Genomic DNA, 17,196 nt, shown 5'->3' on the forward strand with positions numbered 1-17,196 from the left:
TAACTCACACCCTCACTAGCAGATAGAGATAACTCACACCCTCACTAGCAGATAGAGATAACTCACACCCTCACTAGCAGATAGAGATAACTCACACCCTCACTAACAGATAGAGATAACTCACACCCTCACTAGCAGTCTGAGAAGACTCACACCCTCACTAGAGGATAGAGATAACTCACACCCTCACTAGCAGATAGAGATAACTCACACCCTCACTAGCGGATAGAGATAACTCACACCCTCACTAGAAGATAGAGATAACTCACACCCTCACTAGCAGATAGAGATAACTCACACCCTCACTAGCAGATAGAGATCACTCACACCCTCACTAACAGATAGAGATAACTCACACCCTCACTAGCAGTCTGAGAAGACTCACACCCTCACTAGAGGATAGAGAACTCACACCCTCACTAGCAGATAGAGATAACTCACACCCTCACTAGCGGATAGAGATAACTCACATCCTCACTAGAAGATAGAGATAACTCACACCCTCACTAGCAGATAGAGATAACTCACACCCTCACTAGCAGATAGAGATAACTCACTCCCTCACTAGCAGATAGAGATAACTCACACCCTCACTAACAGATAGAGATAACTCACACCCTCACTAGCAGTCTGAGAAGACTCACACCCTCACTAGAGGATAGAGATAACTCACACCCTCACTAGCAGATAGAGATAACTCACACCCTCACTAGCGGATAGAGATAACTCACACCCTCACTAGAAGATAGAGATAACTCACACCCTCACTAGCAGATAGAGATAACTCACACCCTCACTAGCAGATAGAGATAACTCACACCCTCACTAACGGATAGAGATAACTCACACCCTCACTATCAGATAGAGATAACTCACACCCTCACTAGCAGATAGAGATAACGCACACCCTCACTAGCAGATTGAGATAACGCACACCCTCACTAGCGGATAGAGATAATTCACTCCCTCACTAGCGGATAGAGATAACACACACCCTCGCTAACGGACAGAGATAACACACACCCTCACTAACGGACAGAGAAGACAACACCCTCATTAACGGACAGAGAAGACACACCCTCACTAACGGACAGAGAAGACACACACCCTCACTAATGTACAGAGAAGACACACCCTCACTAACGGACAGAGAAGACAACACCCTCACTAACGGATAGAGAAAACACCCTCACTAACGGACAGAGAAGACACACACCCTCACTAATGGACAGAGAAGACCCGCTCCCTCACTAATGGCTAGAAGTAGTCCGTATGAGAACAGAAGAGAGGAGGAAGAACAACAAAGCCAAAACGTTAAGTGTTCTGAGCCCAAACGGCACCCTGTATTCCATAAATAGTGTGCTACTCTTTACCAGAGGCGTATGGGCCGAGGTCAGAAGCCACTTTAAAGGTAATAGCGTGCTATTTGGGAAGCAGAGATGGTTGTGAGTGTAGTGAGACCAATGGCGTTGAGGATCTGTCTCTCAGTGACATTAACCTGTAGAGAGAGTGTTGTGAGTGTAGTGAGCCCAATGGCGTTGAGGATCTGTCTCTCAGTGACATTAAACTGTAGAGAGATTGTTGTGAGTGTAGTGAGGATCTGTCTCAGTAACAAACTGTAGAGAGATTGCTGTGAGTGTAGTGAGGATCTGTCTCTCAGTGACATTAAACTGTAGAGAGAGTGTTGTGAGTGTAGTGAGGATCTGTCTCTCAGTGACTTTAAACTGTAGAGAGATTGTTGTGAGTGTAGTGAGGATCTGTCTCTCAGTGACTTTAAACTGTGGAGAGATTGTTGTGAGTGTAGTGAGGATCTGTCTCTCAGTGACTTTAAACTGTAGAGAGAGTGTTGTGAGGATCTGTCTCTCAGTGACTTTAAACTGTAGAGAGATTGCTGTGAGTGTAGTGAGGATCTGTCTCTCAGTGACATTAAACTGTAGAGAGAGTGTTGTGAGTGTAGTGAGCCCAATGGTGTTGAGGATCTGTCTCTAAGTGACATTAAACTGTAGAGAGATTGTTGTGAGTGTAGTGAGGATCTGTCTCTGTGACATTAAACTGTAGAGAGAGTGTTGTGAGTGTAGTGAGGATCTGTCTCTCAGTGACATTAAACTGTAGAGAGATTGTTGTGAGTGTAGTGAGGATCTGTCTCTCAGTGACATTAAACTGTAGAGAGATTGTTGTGAGTGTAGTGAGGATCTGTCTCTCAGTGACATTAAACTGTAGAGAGAGTGTTGTGAGTGTAGTGAGCCCAATGGCATTGAGGATCTGTCTCTCAGTGACATTAAACTGTAGAGAGATTGTTGTGAGTGTAGTGAGGATCTGTCTCTCAGTGACATTAAACTGTAGAGAGAGTGTAGTGAGGATCTGTCTCTCAGTGACTTTAAACTGTAGAGAGATTGTTGTGAGTGTAGTAAGGATCTGTCTCTCAGTGACATGAAACTGTAGAGAGAGTGTTGTGAGTGTAGTGAGCCCAATGGCATTGAGGATCTGTCTCTCAGTGACATTAAATTGTAGAGAGAGTGTAGTGAGGATCTGTCTCTCAGTGACTTTAAACTGTAGAGAGAGTGTTGTGAGTGTAGTGAGGATCTGTATCTCAGTGACATTAAACTGCAGAGAGAGTGTTGTGAGTGTAGTGAGGATCTGTCTCTCAGTGACTTTAAACTGTAGAGAGATTGTTGTGAGTGTATTGAGGATCTGTCTCTCAGTGACATTAAACTGTAGAGAGAGTGTTGTGAGTGTAGTGAGCCCAATGGCATTGAGGATCTGTCTCTCAGTGACATTAAACTGTAGAGAGATTGTTGTGAGTGTAGTGAGGATCTGTCTCTCAGTGACTTTAAACTGTGGAGAGATTGTTGTGAGTGTAGTGAGGATCTGTCTCTCAGTGACTTTAAACTGTAGAGAGAGTGTTGTGAGGATCTGTCTCTCAGTGACATTAAACTGTAGAGAGAGTTGTGAGTGTAGTGAGCCCAATGGCATTGAGGATCTGTCTCTCAGTGACATTAAACTGTGGAGAGATTGTTGTGAGTGTAGTGAGGATCTGTCTCTCAGTGACATTAAACTGTAGAGAGAGTGTTGTGAGTGTAGTGAGGATCTGTCTCTCAGTGACTTTAAACTGTAGAGAGATTGCTGTGAGTGTAGTGAGGATCTGTCTCTCAATGACATTAAACTGTAGAGAGAGTGTTGTGAGTGTAGTGAGGATCTGTCTCTCAGTGACTTTAAACTGTAGAGAGATTGTTGTGAGTGTATTGAGGATCTGTCTCTCAGTGAAATTAAACTGTAGAGAGAGTGTTGTGAGTGTAGTGAGCCCAATGGCATTGAGGATCTGTCTCTCAGTGACATTAAACTGTGGAGAGATTGTTGTGAGTGTAGTGAGGATCTGTCTCTCAGTGACATTAAACTGTAGAGAGAGTGTTGTGAGTGTAGTGAGGATCTGTCTCTCAGTGACTTTAAACTGTAGAGAGATTGCTGTGAGTGTAGTGAGGATCTGTCTCTCAATGACATTAAACTGTAGAGAGAGTGTTGTGAGTGTAGTGAGGATCTGTCTCTCAGTGACTTTAAACTGTAGAGAGATTGTTGTGAGTGTAGTGAGGATCTGTCTCTCAGTGACTTTAAACTGTAGAGAGAGTGTAGTGAGGATCTGTCTCTCAGTGACATTAAACTGTAGAGAGAGTGTTGTGAGTGTAGTGAGCCCAATGGTGTTGAGGATCTGTCTCTAAGTGACATTAAACTGTAGAGAGATTGTTGTGAGTGTAGTGAGGATCTGTCTCTGTGACATTAAACTGTAGAGAGAGTGTTGTGAGTGTAGTGAGGATCTGTCTCTCAGTGACATTAAACTGTAGAGAGATTGTTGTGAGTGTAGTGAGGATCTGTCTCTCAGTGACATTAAACTGTAGAGAGATTGTTGTGAGTGTAGTGAGGATCTGTCTCTCAGTGACATTAAACTGTAGAGAGAGTGTTGTGAGTGTAGTGAGCCCAATGGCATTGAGGATCTGTCTCTCAGTGACATTAAACTGTAGAGAGATTGTTGTGAGTGTAGTGAGGATCTGTCTCTCAGTGACAAACTGTAGAGAGATTGCTGTGAGTGTAGTAAGGATCTGTCTCTCAGTGACATCAAACTGTAGAGAGAGTGTAGTGAGGATCTGTCTCTCAGTGACTTTAAACTGTAGAGAGATTGTTGTGAGTGTAGTAAGGATCTGTCTCTCAGTGACATGAAACTGTAGAGAGAGTGTTGTGAGTGTAGTGAGCCCAATGGCATTGAGGATCTGTCTCTCAGTGACATTAAATTGTAGAGAGAGTGTAGTGAGGATCTGTCTCTCAGTGACTTTAAACTGTAGAGAGAGTGTTGTGAGTGTAGTGAGGATCTGTATCTCAGTGACATTAAACTGCAGAGAGAGTGTTGTGAGTGTAGTGAGGATCTGTCTCTCAGTGACTTTAAACTGTAGAGAGATTGTTGTGAGTGTATTGAGGATCTGTCTCTCAGTGACATTAAACTGTAGAGAGAGTGTTGTGAGTGTAGTGAGCCCAATGGCATTGAGGATCTGTCTCTCAGTGACATTAAACTGTAGAGAGATTGTTGTGAGTGTAGTGAGGATCTGTCTCTCAGTGACTTTAAACTGTGGAGAGATTGTTGTGAGTGTAGTGAGGATCTGTCTCTCAGTGACATTAAACTGTAGAGAGAGTGTTGTGAGTGTAGTGAGCCCAATGGCATTGAGGATCTGTCTCTCAGTGACATTAAACTGTGGAGAGATTGTTGTGAGTGTAGTGAGGATCTGTCTCTCAGTGACATTAAACTGTAGAGAGAGTGTTGTGAGTGTAGTGAGGATCTGTCTCTCAGTGACTTTAAACTGTAGAGAGATTGCTGTGAGTGTAGTGAGGATCTGTCTCTCAATGACATTAAACTGTAGAGAGAGTGTTGTGAGTGTAGTGAGGATCTGTCTCTCAGTGACTTTAAACTGTAGAGAGATTGTTGTGAGTGTATTGAGGATCTGTCTCTCAGTGAAATTAAACTGTAGAGAGAGTGTTGTGAGTGTAGTGAGCCCAATGGCATTGAGGATCTGTCTCTCAGTGACATTAAACTGTGGAGAGATTGTTGTGAGTGTAGTGAGGATCTGTCTCTCAGTGACATTAAACTGTAGAGAGAGTGTTGTGAGTGTAGTGAGGATCTGTCTCTCAGTGACTTTAAACTGTAGAGAGATTGCTGTGAGTGTAGTGAGGATCTGTCTCTCAATGACATTAAACTGTAGAGAGAGTGTTGTGAGTGTAGTGAGGATCTGTCTCTCAGTGACTTTAAACTGTAGAGAGATTGTTGTGAGTGTAGTGAGGATCTGTCTCTCAGTGACTTTAAACTGTAGAGAGAGTGTAGTGAGGATCTGTCTCTCAGTGACATTAAACTGTAGAGAGAGTGTTGTGAGTGTAGTGAGCCCAATGGTGTTGAGGATCTGTCTCTAAGTGACATTAAACTGTAGAGAGATTGTTGTGAGTGTAGTGAGGATCTGTCTCTGTGACATTAAACTGTAGAGAGAGTGTTGTGAGTGTAGTGAGGATCTGTCTCTCAGTGACATTAAACTGTAGAGAGATTGTTGTGAGTGTAGTGAGGATCTGTCTCTCAGTGACATTAAACTGTAGAGAGATTGTTGTGAGTGTAGTGAGGATCTGTCTCTCAGTGACATTAAACTGTAGAGAGAGTGTTGTGAGTGTAGTGAGCCCAATGGCATTGAGGATCTGTCTCTCAGTGACATTAAACTGTAGAGAGATTGTTGTGAGTGTAGTGAGGATCTGTCTCTCAGTGACAAACTGTAGAGAGATTGCTGTGAGTGTAGTAAGGATCTGTCTCTCAGTGACATCAAACTGTAGAGAGAGTGTAGTGAGGATCTGTCTCTCAGTGACTTTAAACTGTAGAGAGATTGTTGTGAGTGTAGTAAGGATCTGTCTCTCAGTGACATGAAACTGTAGAGAGAGTGTTGTGAGTGTAGTGAGCCCAATGGCATTGAGGATCTGTCTCTCAGTGACATTAAATTGTAGAGAGAGTGTAGTGAGGATCTGTCTCTCAGTGACTTTAAACTGTAGAGAGAGTGTTGTGAGTGTAGTGAGGATCTGTATCTCAGTGACATTAAACTGCAGAGAGAGTGTTGTGAGTGTAGTGAGGATCTGTCTCTCAGTGACTTTAAACTGTAGAGAGATTGTTGTGAGTGTATTGAGGATCTGTCTCTCAGTGACATTAAACTGTAGAGAGAGTGTTGTGAGTGTAGTGAGCCCAATGGCATTGAGGATCTGTCTCTCAGTGACATTAAACTGTAGAGAGATTGTTGTGAGTGTAGTGAGGATCTGTCTCTCAGTGACTTTAAACTGTAGAGAGAGTGTTGTGAGGATCTGTCTCTCAGTGACTTTAAACTGTAGAGAGAGTGTTGTGAGTGTAGTGAGGATCTGTCTCTCAGTGACTTTAAACTGTAGAGAGATTGTTGTGAGTGTAGTGAGGATCTGTCTCTCAGTGACTTTAAACTGTAGAGAGATTGCTGTGAGTGTAGTGAGGATCTGTCTCTCAATGACATTAAACTGTAGAGAGAGTGTTGTGAGGATCTGTCTCTCAGTGACTTTAAACTGTAGAGAGAGTGTTGTGAGTGTAGTGAGGATCTGTCTCTCAGTGACTTTAAACTGTAGAGAGATTGTTGTGAGTGTAGTGAGGATCTGTCTCTCAGTGACTTTAAACTGTAGAGAGATTGCTGTGAGTGTAGTGAGGATCTGTCTCTCAATGACATTAAACTGTAGAGAGAGTGTTGTGAGTGTAGTGAGGATCTGTCTCTCAGTGACATTAAACTGTAGAGAGAGTGTTGTGAGTGTAGTGAGCCCAATGGCGTTGAGGATCTGTCTCTCAGTGACATTAACCTGTAGAGAGATTGTTGTGAGTGTAGTGAGGATCTGTCTCTCAGTGACATTAAACTGTAGAGAGATTGTTGTGAGTGTAATGAGCCCAATGGCATTGAGGATCTGTATCTCAGTGACGTTAAACTGTAGAGAGATTGTTGTGAGTGTAGTGAGGATCTGTCTCTCAGTGACATTAAACTGTAGAGAGATTGTTGTGAGTGTAGTGAGGATCTGTCTCTCAGTGACATTAAACTGTAGAGAGATTGCTGTGAGTGTAGTGAGGATCTGTCTCTCAGTGACATTAAACTGTAGAGAGATTGTTGTGAGTGTAGTGAGGATCTGTCTCTCAGTGACATTAAACTGTAGAGATATTGTTGTGAGTGTAGTGAGGATCTGTCTCTCAGTGACATTAAACTGTAGAGAGAGTGTTGTGAGTGTAGTGAGCCCAATGGCATTGAGGATCTGTCTCTCAGTGACATTAAACTGTAGAGAGATTGTTGTGAGTGTAGTGAGGATCTGTCTCTCAGTGACATTAAACTGTAGAGAGATTGCTGTGAGTGTAGTGAGGATCTGTCTCTGTGACATTAAACTGTAGAGAGAGTGTTGTGAGTGTAGTGAGGATCTGTCTCTCAGTGACTTTAAACTGTAGAGAGATTGTTGTGAGTGTAGTGAGGATCTGTCTCTCAGTGACTTTAAACTGTAGAGAGATTGTTGTGAGTGTAGTGAGGATCTGTCTCTCAGTGACATTAAACTGTAGAGAGATTGTTGTGAGTGTAGTGAGGATCTGTCTCTCAGTGACATTAAACTGTAGAGAGATTGTTGTGAGTGTAGTGAGGATCTGTCTCTCAGTGACTTTAAACTGTAGAGAGAGTGTTGTGAGTGTAGTGAGCCCAATGGCATTGAGGATCTGTCTCTCAGTGACATTAAACTGTAGAGAGATTGTTGTGAGTGTAGTGAGGATCTGTCTCTCAGTGACATTAAACTGTAGAGAGATTGTTGTGAGTGTAGTGAGGATCTGTCTCTGTGACATTAAACTGTAGAGAGAGTGTTGTGAGTGTAGTGAGGATCTGTCTCTCAGTGACTTTAAACTGTGGAGAGATTGTTGTGAGTGTAGTGAGGATCTGTCTCTCAGTGACTTTAAACTGTAGAGAGATTGTTGTGAGTGTAGTGAGGATCTGTCTCTCAGTGACATTAAACTGTAGAGAGAGTGTTGTGAGTGTAGTGAGGATCTGTCTCTCAGTGACTTTAAACTGTAGAGAGATTGTTGTGAGTGTAGTGAGGATCTGTCTCTGTGACATTAAACTGTAGAGAGATTGTTGTGAGTGTAGTGAGGATCTGTCTCTCAGTGACTTTAAACTGTAGAGAGATTGTTGTGAGAATTGAGACGCTTCACACCATAACATACGACCACCACCACCGTATTACTGAGAGGATATCAATACATCCTGTGTGTGTGTGTGTGTGTGTGTGTGTCGGCTGGGTATGTGTTGGGATAGGTGTTTTTAAGCATCAATGCATCCTTCTTGTCTGAACTGTGTGTCTCTGGTCAAAACTGTGACATGCTGTAATTACCAATGGTTTTACTAATGCTCCCATGATGCTCCTCTACATTACAGTAATGAAGTTGAGAATGCTCCTTTACATTACAGTAATGTAGTTGAGAATGTTCCTTTACATTACAGTAATGTAGTTGAGAATGCCCCTTTACATTACAGTAATGTAGTTGAGAATGCTCCTTTACATTACAGTAATGTAGTTGAGAATGTTCCTTTACATTACAGTAATGTGGTTGAGAATCCTCCTTTAAATTACAGTAATGTAGTTGAGAATGCTCCTTTACATTACAGTCATGTAGTTGAGAATGCTCCTTTACATTACAGTAATCTAGTTGAGAATGTTCCTTTACATTACAGTAATGTGGTTCAGAATGTTCCTTTACATTACAGTAATGTAGTTGAGAATGTTCCTTTACATTACAGTAATGTAGTTGAGAATGTTCCTTTACATTACAGTAATGTAGTTGAGATCATCACTGTGCTCCTCAGTATCTCTGGGCTGTAGTTATTATTCATCTACAATATAATCTATTCTATGTGGTCTGTGATCCGAAGGGAAACGGTTCAAATGATCTGGGGGTCTGGGTGTGAATTCATTTTGGTTTTATTTTGGATGGATTCATATTGTTGGTTGTGATTGGGTCATTTATAAGTTATATTCTGCAACAATCAATAGTTATATATTAATAATCTAAGACACAGATTAAAGTAATGTTCCAGTCCGAGATCCCCCCCCCCCCATGAAAGGAATGTTCCAGTCCGAGATCCCCCCCCCCCATGAAAGGAATGTTCCAGTCCGAGATCCCCCCCCCATGAAAGGAATGTTCCAGTCCGAGATCCCCCCCCCCCCATGAAAGGAATGTTCCAGTCCGAGATCCCCCCCCCCCATGAAAGGAATGTTCCAGTCCGAGATCCCCCCCCCCCCATGAAAGGAATGTTCCAGTCCGAGATCCCCCCCCCATGAAAGGAATGTTCCAGTCCGAGATCCCCCCCCCCCCCATGAAAGGAATGTTCCAGTCCGAGATCCCCCCCCCCATGAAAGGAATGTTCCAGTCCGAGATCCCCTCCCCCCATGAAAGGAATGTTCCAGTCCGAGATCCCCCCCCCCCCCCCATGAAAGGAATGTTCCAGTCCGAGATCCCCCCCCCCCCATGAAAGGAATGTTCCAGTCCGAGATCCCCCCCCATGAAAGGAATGTTCCAGTCCGAGATCCCCCCCCCCCCCATGAAAGGAATGTTCCAGTCCGAGATCCCCCCCCCCCCCCCCATGAAAGGAATGTTCCAGTCCGAGATCCCCCCCCCCATGAAAGGAATGTTCCAGTCCGAGATCCCCCCCCCCATGAAAGGAATGTTCCAGTCCGAGATCCCCCCCCCCATGAAAGGAATGTTCCAGTCCGAGATCCCCCCCCCCCATGAAAGGAATGTTCCAGTCCGAGATCCCCCCCCCCCATGAAAGGAATGTTCCAGTCCCAGATCCCCCCCCCCATGAAAGGAATGTTCCAGTCCGAGATCCCCCCCCCCCCCCCCCCCCCCCCATGAAAGGAATGTTCCAGTCCGAGATCCCCCCCCCCCCCCCCATGAAAGGAATGTTCCAGTCCCAGATCCCCCCCCCCCCCCATGAAAGGAATGTTCCAGTCCGAGATCGCCCCCCATGAAAGTTGTTTGTTCTTTTCTTTCAGATTCCAGGCCAACCCATGAGCTGTGAGAGGACGCAACTGAGGGTCAGTTCCACTCGCTGTGTGTACGTACTTGTGTGTGTGAGTGTGTGTTTTGTGTGTGTTTGTGTGTGTGTGTCTAGCTTGTCTGTCCGAAAGGTACCCTTTTCCTACATCGGTTCTAAAGGTCTGTTCAGTAGGTCTGTTCTATAGGTCTGTTCTATAGGTCTGTTCAGTAGGTCTGTTCTGTAGGTCTGTTCAGTAGGTCTGTTCAGTAGGTCTGTTCAGTAGGTCTGTTCAGTAGGTCAGTTCAGTAGGTCTGTTCAGTAGGTCGGTTCAGTAGGTCAGTTCAGTAGGTCTGTTCAGTAGGTCTGTTCTGTAGGTCTGTTCTGTAGGTCTGTTCAGTAGGTCTGTTCAGTAGGTCTGTTCAGTAGGTCAGTTCAGTAGGTCTGTTCAGTAGGTCTGTTCAGTAGGTCGGTTCAGTAGGTCTGTTCTGTAGGTCTGTTCAGTAGGTCTGTTCAGTAGGTCTGTTCAGTAGGTCTGTTCAGTAGGTCTGTATTATATGACTATATAAGTAGATTATATGACTATACATAAATAGATTATATTACTATATATAAATAGATTATATTACTATATATATGTAGATTATATGACTATATAAATAGATTATATTACTATATATAAATAAATTATATTACTATATATATGTAGATTATATGACTATACATAAATAGATTATATTACTATATAAATAGATTATATTACTATATATATAAATAGATTATATTACTATATATATGTAGATTATATGACTATACATAAATAGATTATATGACTATATATAAGTAGATTATATGACTATATAAATAGATTATATAACTATATATAAATAGATATGAATAGATTCAATAACTATTCATAAAATAATCATCTGTCAGGAACTGTACTCTGTAGTGGAGACCTCCAGGAGTCTGTCAGGAACTGTACTCTGTAGTGGAGACCTCCAGGAGTCTGTCAGGAACTGTACTCTGTAGTGGAGACCTTCAGGAGCCTGTCAGGAACTGTACTCTGTAGTGGAGACCTCCAGGAGTCTGTCAGGAACTGTACTCTGTAGTGGAGACCTCCAGGAGCCTGTCAGGAACTGTACTCTGTTGTGGAGACCTCCAGGAGTCTGTCAGGAACTGTACTCTGTAGTGGAGACCTCCAGGAGTCTGTCAGGAACTGTACTCTGTAGTGGAGACCTCCAGGAGTCTGTCAGGAACTGTACTCTGTAGTGTAGACCACCAGGAGTCTGTCAAGAACTGTACTCTGTAGTGGAGACCTCCAGGAGCATGTCAGGAACTGTACTCTGTGGTGGAGACCTTCAGGAGCCTGTCAGGAACTGTACTCTGTAATGGAGGCCTTCAGGAGCCTGTCAGGAACTGTACTCTGTAATGGAGGCCTTCAGGAGCCTGTCAGGAACTGTACTCTGTAATGGAGGTAGAAGAGAAGAAGAAAAGCTCAAGAAGCTGAATGTGTTGTTGCTCTCAGCCCCAAAATGTGGCTCCTCCCTGCTTTATGGGATCTTGTAGAATCTCTGTGGGTAGGTCTTGTATAGGTTCTGGTAGAATCTCTGTGTGGAGGTATTGTATGGGTTCTGGTAGGATCTCTGTGGGGAGGTCTGGGTTCTGGTAGGATCTCTGTGGGTAGGTCTTGTATGGGTTCTGGTAGGATCTCTGTGGGGAGGTCTGGGTTCTGGTAGGATCTCTGTGGGGAAGTCTGGGTTGGCTTCTGGTAGGATCTCTGTGGGGAGGTCTTGGTTCTGGTAGGATCTCTGTGGGGAGGTCTGGGTTCTGTTAGGATCTTTGGGTTCTGGTAAGATCTCTGAGGTGAGGTCTTGGTTCTGGTAGGATCTCTGTGGATAGGTCTTGGTTCTGGTAGGATCTCTGTGAGGAGGTCTGGGTTCTGGTAGGATCTCTGTGAGGAGGTTTTAGTTCTGGTAGGATCTCTTTTAGGAGGTCTTAGTTCTGGTAGGATATCTGTGAGAAGGCCTTGGTTCTGGTAGGATCTCTGTGGATCGGCCTTGGTTCTGGTAGGATCTCTGTGAGGAGGTCTGGGTTCTGGTAGGATCTCTGTGAGGAGGTTTTAGTTCTGGTAGGATCTCTGTGAGGAGGTCTTTGTTCTGGTAGGATCTCTGTGAGAAGATTTTGTTTCTCGTAGGATCTCTGTGGAGAGGTCTTGGTTCTGGTAGGATCTCCGAGGGGAGGTCTTGGTTCTGGTAGGATCTCTTTGGGCAGGTATTGGTTCTGGTAGGATCTCTGTGTGGACATCTGGGTTCTGGTAGGATCTCTGTGAGGACGTCTGGGTTCTTGTAGGATCTCTGTGAGGAGGTCTTAGTTCTGGTAAGATCTCTGTGAGTAGGTCTTGGTTCTGGTAGGATCTCTGTGACAAGGTCTTGGTTCTGGTAGGATCTCTGTGAGGAGGTCTTGGTTCTGGTAGGATCTCTGTGAGGAGGTCTTAGTTCTGGTAGGATCTCTATGGAGAGGTCTGGGTTCTAGTAGGATCGCTGTGAGGAGTTCTGGTAGGATCGCTGTGAGGAGTTCTGGGTTCTGGTAGGATCTCTGTGAGGAGGTCTCATGTACAGTGCCTTGCGAAAGTATTCGGCCCCCTTGAACTTTGCGACTTTTTGCCACATTTCAGGCTTCAAACATAAAGATATAAAACTGTATTTTTTTGTGAAGAATCAACAACAAGTGGGACACAATCATGAAGTGGAACGACATTTATTGGAAAACAGCTCGAGCTCAGTGAGGATGGATGGAGAGCATTTGTGAACAGCAGTTTTCAGTTCTTTCCACAGATTCTCGATTGGATTCAGGTCTGGACTTTGACTTGGCCATTCTAACACCTGGATATGTTTATTTTTGAACCATTCCATTGTAGATTTTGCTTTACGTTTTGGATCATTGTCTTGTTGGAAGACAAATCTCCGTCCCAGTCTCAGGTCTTTTGCAGACTCCGTCAGGTTTTCTTCCAGAATGGTCCTGTATTTGGCTCCATCCATCTTCCCATCAATTTTAACCATCTTCCCTGTCCTTGCTGAAGAAAAGCAGGCCCAAACCATGATGCTGCCACCACCATGTTTGACAGTGGGGATGGTGTGTTGCTTCTACGCCAAACATAACGTTTTGCATTGTTGCCAAAAAGTTCAATTTTGGTTTCATCTGACCAGAGCACCTTCTTCCACGTTTGGTGTGTCTCCCAGGTGGCTTGTGGCAAACTTTAACCAACACTTTTTATGGATATCTTTAAGAAATGGCTTTCTTCTTGCCACTCTTCCATAAAGGCCAGATTTGTGCAATATACGACTGATTGTTGTCCTATGGACAGAGTCTCCCACCTCAGCTGTAGATCTCTGCAGTTCATCCAGAGTGATCATGGGCCTCTTGGCTGCATCTCTGATCAGTCTTCTCTTTGTATGAGCTGAAAGTTTAGAGGGACGGCCAGGTCTTGGTAGATTTGCAGTGGTCTGATACTCCTTCCATTTCAATATTATCGCTTGCACAGTGCTCCTTGGGATGTTTAAAGCTTGGGAAATCTTTTTGTATCCAAATCCGGCTTTAAACTTCTTCACAACAGTATCTCGGACCTGCCTGGTGTGTTCCTTGTTCTTCATGATGCTCTCTGCGCTTTTAACGGACCTCTGAGACTATCACAGTGCAGGTGCATTTATACGGAGACTTGATTACACACAGGTGGATTGTATTTATCATCATTAGTCATTTAGGTCAACATTGGATCATTCAGAGATCATCACTGAACTTCTGGAGAGAGTTTGCTGCACTGAAAGTAAAGGGGCTGAATAATTTTGCACGCCCAATTTTTCAGTTTTTGATTTGTTAAAAAAGTTTGAAATATCCAATAAATGTCATTCCACTTCATGATTGTGTCCCACTTGTTGTTGATTCTTCACAAAAAAATACAGTTTTATATCTTTATGTTTGAAGCCTGAAATGTGGCAAAAGGTCGCAAAGTTCAAGGGGGCCGAATACTTTCGCAAGGCACTGTATGTTATCTGGTTCCCCCCAATGACACCTATTCTCTCTCTCATGCCCTAATTGATGGGTTGGGTGTTTCTGCATGAAAGATATGTTATTTCATTGTCTGATGAACAGTTCAATACCATCTATATATATATGCTTCCAAAAAATATAAGCATGATTAAACATTTTCTAAATCATTCTCCTGTATGTGTCACAACGTAATAACAGTTTACAAGCAGTTTCTAATAGTCTAGTGAAAGCATGAGTTGATGCACACTCAGAATACTTCTTCAACCCTGAAGGAGGCACCGTGCGCTGAAACCTTGGTGTTTTATACTTCTTCAACCCTGAAGGAGGCACCGTGTGCTGAAACCTTGGTGTTTTATACTTCTTCAACCCTGAAGGAGGCACCGTGTTCTGAAACCTTGGTGTTTTATACTTCTTCAACCCTGAAGGAGGCACCGTGTGCTGAAACCTTGGTGTTTTATACTTCTTCAACCCTGAAGGAGGCACCATGTGCTGAAACACTTCTTCAACCCTGAAGGAGGCACCGTACGCTGAAACACTTCTTCAACCCTGAAGGAGGCACCATGCGCTGAAACACTTATTCAACCCTGAAGGAGGCACCGTGTGCTGAAATGTTAGTGTTTTATACTTCTTCAACCCTGAAGGAGGCCCCGTGTTCTTCAACCCTGAAGGAGGCCCCGTGTTCTTCAACCCTGAAGGAGGCACCGTGTGCTGAAATGTTAGTGTTTTATACTTCTTCAACCCTGAAACCCTGTTTTACTCCCCTTGATATGTACTTGACTGTTGGTTATCAGCAGAACTCCTCACTGGATACGTTTCCAGGGCTTGTTTTAGTCCAGGTATCTGGAAATCTGGACATTATTTCTGTCTGGGGGAACTGCTTTGTGATGGACGCGTGCAGTGTGAGGGGGACAGATTTGTGTGTAGCACGCGTTGCCAGTCAGGCAGACCATTGTGCATTCTGCTACACGACTGTAATTCACCCTGGGTTTGTTGAGGGACTTTAAGTCTACAATGGCTGCTATGATGAATGTTCTGATGTTGCTATTCACGCTGTGTCATCAGTCACCAGTCCTGGCCCCCTCCCCCCTCTGGCCCCCTCCTGCCTCCTCGCTCACCCTCCTCCCTCCTCCCTCCTCCCTCCTGCCTCCTCCATCCCCCTCTTCCTGCCAGCAGCCTCCTCCCTCCGGCCTCTTCCCTCCTCCCTCCTCCCTCCTGCCTCCTCCATCCCCCTCTTCCTGCCAGCAGCCTCCTCCTTCCGGCCTCTTCCCTCCTTCAGCCCCCTCCCCCCCTCCGGCCCCCTCTTCCCTCCTTCAGCCCCCTCCCCCCCTCCCCCCCCTCCGGCCCCCTCTTCCCTCCTCCCTCCCCCTCTTCCTGCCAGCAGCCTCCTCCCTCCGGCCCCCTCTTCCTGCCAGCAGCCTCCTCCCTCCGGCCTCTTCCCTCCTTCAGCCCCCTCCCCCCCCTCCGGCCCCCTCTTCCCTCCTTCAGCCCCCTCCCCCCCTCCGGCCCCCTCTTCCCTCCTCCCTCCCCCTCTTCCTGCCAGCCCCCTCCTCCCTCCGGCCCCCTCCAGCCTACTTCATTTGATTCTAATTATCCTAAATAATAAACACTATTTACAACTGGATCGGAAAATTAGCATAACCTTGATTATTATCCCAAATTGGATGTGTTGTTTAATTCTACTGTTGTTGTATGTATCTGTGGCAGGCCAGAGGTATTTTCTACTGTTGTTGTATGTATCTGTGGCAGGCCAGAGGTATTTTCTACTGTTGTATGTATCTGTGGCAGGCCAGAGGTATTTTCTACTGTTGTTGTATGTATCTGTGGCAGGCCAGAGGTATTTTCTACTGTTGTTATATGTATCTGTGGCAGGCCAGAGGTATTTTCTACTGTTGTTGTGTGTATCTGTGGCAGGCCAGCGGTATTTTCTACTGTTGTTGTATGTATCTGTGGCAGGCCAGAGGTATTTTCTACTGTTGTTATATGTATCTGTGGCAGGCCAGAGGTATTTTCTACTGTTGTTGATTGTATCTGTGGCAGGCCAGCGGTATTTTCTACTGTTGATGTATGTATCTTTGGCAGGCCAGAGGTATTTTCTACTGTTGTTGTGTATCTGTGGCAGGCCAGAGGTATCTATGGATGTTTAGAATCAATTTCCCTCACTCCTTCCTCTCCTTCCTCTCCTTCCTCTCCTTCCTCTCCTTCCTCTACCTCTCAGTTTCAGTTATTAGCCCAGTTAGGAGGAATCAGCGTTGTTTCTGTCCTGGGGTGAAATGAGACATAATTCAACACTCATATGCTGAACACGTAAACACATAGGCTGTGGTTTCATGCTTTTCATTAATAAACATGAAATGACTTGTTTTTTACGAGAGTCGTTCATTTCTTGTCAGCGGTTGGAAGATCTCAAGTAGATGGCCTTCATTTTACAACAGCATTGTTATGGTCAGCGTTTTTTCTCTCTCTCACTCTCTCTCTCTCTCTCTCTCTCTCTCTCTCTCTCTCTGTCTGTCTGTATGTATTGACCTCTCACCTCCTCCCTTCTGTCTGTATGTATTGATCTCTCACCTCCTCCCTTCTTCTGTCTGTATGTATTGACCTCTCACCTCCTCTCGTCTTCTGTCTGTATGTATTGACCTCTCACCTCCTCCCTTCTGTCTTTATGTATTGACCTCTCACCACCTACATTCTGTCTGTATGTTTTGACCTCTCACCTCCTCCCTTCTTCTGTCTGTATGTATTGACCTCTCACCTCCTCCCTTCTGTCTGTATGTATTGACCTCTCACCTCCTCCCTTCTTCTGTCTGTATGTATTGACCTCTCACCTCCTCCCTTCTTCTGTCTGTATGTATTGACCTCTCACCTTCTCCCATCTGTCTGTATGTATTGACCTCTCACCTCCTCCCTTCTGTCTGTATGTATTGACCTCTCACCTCCTCCCTTCTTCTGTCTGTATGTATTGACCTCTCCCTCCTCCCTTCTGTCTGTATGTATTGACCTCACCTCCTCCCTTCTGTCTGTATGTATTGACCTCTCACCTCCTCCCTTCTGTCTGTATGTATTGACCTCTCACCTC

The 17,196-nt window shown here is 44.7% G+C and overlaps 1 long non-coding RNA gene across 1 annotated transcript in view; it reads left to right on the forward strand.

The window, feature by feature from the left end:
• LOC118948743 overlaps nucleotides 1-10,270 on the forward strand; it is a 142,641-nt gene extending 132,371 nt beyond the window's left edge. The window contains exon 3 of the long non-coding RNA XR_005042212.1: nucleotides 10,093-10,270. This is a non-coding gene — a long non-coding RNA (uncharacterized LOC118948743). The remainder of the gene's footprint in view (nucleotides 1-10,092) is intronic.
• The last annotated feature ends 6,926 nt before the right edge of the window (nucleotides 10,271-17,196 follow it).

Source organism: Oncorhynchus mykiss, unplaced genomic scaffold (assembly GCF_013265735.2).
Source record: "Oncorhynchus mykiss isolate Arlee unplaced genomic scaffold, USDA_OmykA_1.1 un_scaffold_260, whole genome shotgun sequence".
In the NCBI taxonomy this organism is placed as follows: Eukaryota; Metazoa; Chordata; class Actinopteri; order Salmoniformes; family Salmonidae; genus Oncorhynchus; species Oncorhynchus mykiss.